We start from the raw sequence: 4250 nt of genomic DNA, 5'->3' as shown, positions 1-4250 counted from the left end.
CTCGGTCTACACGTTCCCGGCTCTAGCCGACCATTCACATCATAATACGCATAGCATAACAAGCAAGTATAGAATTCTAGCATATTCAGTTAAAGGGCTACGCCCCGCAGTTCTAACATATTGGGCTCGGCCCTGCATATCAATTCCATTCAAACATATTGGGCTCAGCCCTGCACACAAGCTCTATGGGAACAAGGGTTTTCTTACCTGAGTTCCGAGCTTTCTGAGCACCGAAGCCCCGAGCACAGTCCTCTAACGTGAGCCCCACCGAAACCCTAGTTACAACACATTAACAATGTCCATCCATCAAATTCTAATCCAATAAATAACTTCGAGCCATAACCCTAACCTCCGGGACCTTGAATTCTATCAATCCGGGTGATAAAATCCATCCCGAGCCTTACCCATTAAGTTCCCAAGCCTAAATACCCTTAAAAACTCAGATTGGCACTAAGGGTCGCGGCCCCACCCACAAGAGCCGCGGCTAGCCTCGAAACAGAGGCTAGCACCTCACTGACCCCCACATGGGCCGCAGCACGCCCACCAAGCGTCGCGGCGCGCATGAACCTCTCGACCACCCATGGCCACGCGCGCACACGGGTCGCGGCGCACCCCTCCTAGGGTCGCGGCTCTCACCTCCGAACCCAGAATTCCTCATCAGTTTTCTACCTTTTCTTCAAGCCAATCCTCACCAAAACCAAACTAACAATCCTAGATAATTAGCACCATCATTCCATCTCAATAATAGCACTAAAACCCCATTGAATCCTACTCCAAAACTCAGCTAAGGCACCCAAAAGTAAACCAAGCTTGACCAACATGCAATCCTCAAAACCAGCAGAAATTTAAGACCAAATCTTAATAATTAGAACTTACCTCTTACTGAATTAAGCTTCTGAACCAGTTCCCCCTATGCCTAAATCTTCAAGCTTCAAGTTCCCTTAGATTTCCCCAGCTGAAAACCTTTAGCTTTAAGTTGATTTCCCTTAGGTTTCCCTTGAGTTTTCCTTAGAGAGTGAAAGAGAGAGAAGTAAGAACTATCTTCAATTGGGAGGAAGTATGGGTCGGTTTCTAAAGTTTCTAAAGTATTCCTCTATTTTTGTTTTACTTGACTTAAGTCTAAAGGGTTACCTCAAGGCTCGGGGTACCAAAACGTCCCCGAGGGCAAAATGGTAAATTTCTCCAATATTCCCGCCTAGACATTCTATCCTCGAATATATCTCCAAATATTTATTTCCATGTCCCGATAATCCCATAACACACAAAGTACCCAAATTACCCCTCGACTCGCCCCGAGTCCGAATCTCAACCATGTTGTGACCTTCTGACTAACCGCTCACCAGGACTGTCTCAGTCCGTGCTACACAGATACATCACATATATACATCATTTATCATATTTATCACACTTATGCCCCTAATATCCAAACGGGGCCCACATGCACATTTAACTCAATTAAACATGCATCATAATCATATATTCACATAAATCCACATACAAGCATACTAAATCACTTATTGCCCTCCAGGCATACTAATCAAGGCCCTAGGCCTGATTAGAAAATTCGGGTCGTTACAAGTATGGGCTACTTTGGGAGGGGAAAAGTATAAGCCCCATGGTCCTCACCAACTTCCGTGACTCGAAGAAGTTGTTTCACGAAGCGAGGGCCCACACAGAGTACGTGGCAACGAAGGCTTGCTATGAGTACACTCAATGTCTTTGCGAGGAGCACATGGAGAGCCTACTCACAATCAAAGCCACCACGGAGGCGAAAGAAGACGAGGAGCTCGAGGCTGGGATCGAGTCATCCTCCATGCCTTAAGGTAAATCTCCAATAGTTGTTCACTATGCCCATCATGTAGGGGAGGGAACTAGTCCTGACCATTCCTTATTATTGCCATCACTCCTCGAGTGTAGGAAAATCTTGGGGAATCCTTGGACTGATGAGGAGTATCAGGACTATCAAGACCTTATTGACGTGTTTCTCCCCCACACGAAGAGGAGGAAACACCCCCAAGGGTGCATGCCTATGGACGAGGTGACGTCCATGCACGAGATATGGTTTTGTCAATACGGCACCAAAACGACACAAAAGAAGGGTTGACTCATCTGTGAGTCTTCCCACTCCATTCTTCACTCGGAGGAGCCTTATTATGGTGGGGCTCATAAGGAGACTTATTTTATGTCTTACATGCATGTTTTTTGCTTTTTCAGATTTTTCTTTCTTTTCCTTCCGAGGACTAACCCGATTTGTTTCTTTGTGCAAAAAGCATAGGTCTGTCCAACTTGGTTAGGCAGAAGCACCAGAGGGTGTCAAGACTAGGGGTGAGCAACGGTCGGTTTGGGCGGTTTTTTCACAACAAAAAATCCAGAATTCGGTTTTCGGTCCAGATTGGTGCAATCCAAAAACCGACCGAACCAAACCAGTTTAAAAAAAACGACCGTTTTGGACCGCGGTTTGGTCGGTTAAACCGACCAAACCGAATTGATTTTTTTTCTTTTTTTTTTTAGTTTTAGTTAAAAAAAATTAAAAATTTTGGATTGTTGGAATCCATTTTTGTGCGTTTTTAAAACATAAATATATAGAACATAATTACATTTACAAATTTTAAAGTTTGAAACATAATTAAAAGTCCATAAGAGCATAACATAATCTCAAATCACAACACATCATCAAAAGTCTAATACTCCAATATCTATTAGTTCAATCCAAGACACAACCCAATTAAAATTTAAAACCAAAAGACTACAACCACAAATCTCAACACATGATTAAAGTTTAAACTTAAAGTCCATAGTCCATTACAACACAAATTAAATCTAAGTCTAATCGACTACAACAACACAAATCAAGTTCAAATTTCAAAAGAATAGATAGAAAAAAAAGTCCAATCCAAAATCCAGCATTCATTCATTTCATGGCCTGCATCAAGCAACCATGACCACCTGCTCCTAAGACAAAAGAAAGAATAAAATTATAATGTATATATAACACATGCTACATGGTACTTTTTAGAGAAATAAAGCTACTAAACTACAATCTTAGAATTCAACTAGTTACCTTGAGATTTCAATTGTTCTTATCGGTCCCACTCCCAGACCCACTGCCAAGATTCTCAGGTACATAGGTAATACACGAGCCATCACCTGACAAATATTCAATTAATACAAATAAGCTATAATATATATATATATATAATATTTCAATTAGAATAAGCTATTAAGTAAATAAATACCTGGAAAAACTTGTTCACATGCCTCTAAACCATCAATCTCATCCATGTATTGTCGAAGCACAACAGGCTCTTCAGACTCACAAGTATACCAATTTTTAGAACAAATCAAAGCCTCCACCATCCTCGGGGATAAGGAACTCCTAAATGAATCTAAGATTCTTCCCCCAGTAGAAAAAGTTGATTCAGATGCTACTGTAGACATCTGAACAGCCAATACATCTTTTGCCATGCGCGCAACTATTGGATACTTGAATCCATTCTGTTTCCACCATCGTAGAATATCAAAGGTAGGATCAAGTTTCTCACGACGATCACTCAAGTAGTATTCAAGATCATCTTCTTCAATATCATCACTAAGTTGTAATTGCCCTTGAAGAAATGATTATGTAGTGGAATTGATAACAGGCTGAGATGGCTGAGACTGAGATTGAGATGGTTGAGCTTGAGATGACTGAGATGGTTGTTGTTGTTTATAAAAAGCATATAGCTGTGCCAAAGTAGTTGTCACCAACTTTATCATTTTTTCAGCCTCACTTGAAGTGTACACAAATTTAAAACCATGATTCACAACCTCTAATTTATACCTTGGATCAAGGATATTGGCAATAAATGTCAACATATTCAGCTTCTCAATCCTTCCCCAGTACTTGTCATACTTTTGTTTCATACTAACTGCCATAGCCCCTAACAAAGTATCAGGATTAGAAGCCATAGTAGTTAAATCATCTTGAACCTTCAAAATATCTGGAAGGAATAGATTGGATGTGACATATAATGGCCCACTAAATCGATTAGTAAGATCATAGAATCTCCTCAAAAAGTCGACAAATACAACTGCTTTTTCCCAGTCTAGGTTGGTTGGTGGGCCATCCATTCTTTCTTCATCAAAGTACTTTGTGTAGTTCGCATCTGCTTCCAAATTCTCAAAAGCCTTCTTGAATTTTATAGCAGATTCTAACATCAAGTAGGTGGAGTTCCACCTAGTAACCACATCCAAGCATAACAAGGCTTTTG

At 40.9% G+C, this 4250-nt stretch overlaps 1 long non-coding RNA gene across 2 annotated transcripts; it reads right to left on the bottom strand.

The window, feature by feature from the left end:
* Nucleotides 1-2670: 2670 nt before the first annotated feature.
* Nucleotides 2671-3572, bottom strand: LOC133778186 (uncharacterized). Of its 2 annotated transcripts, none has more exons than XR_009869044.1 (3): nt 3237-3572; nt 3062-3147; nt 2671-2952 (listed from the first exon to the last, which is right to left on the bottom strand). It is a non-coding gene; the product is annotated as an uncharacterized LOC133778186 (long non-coding RNA). The 2 variants fall into 2 exon arrangements; XR_009869045.1 differs by having other exon boundaries at nt 2671-2946.
* Between the last annotated feature and the right edge of the window lie 678 nt (nt 3573-4250).

The sequence above is a fragment of the Humulus lupulus genome, chromosome 5, assembly GCF_963169125.1.
Source record: "Humulus lupulus chromosome 5, drHumLupu1.1, whole genome shotgun sequence".
NCBI classification, from domain to species: domain Eukaryota; kingdom Viridiplantae; phylum Streptophyta; class Magnoliopsida; order Rosales; family Cannabaceae; genus Humulus; species Humulus lupulus.
This window is presented reverse-complemented; position numbering and strand designations above follow the sequence as displayed.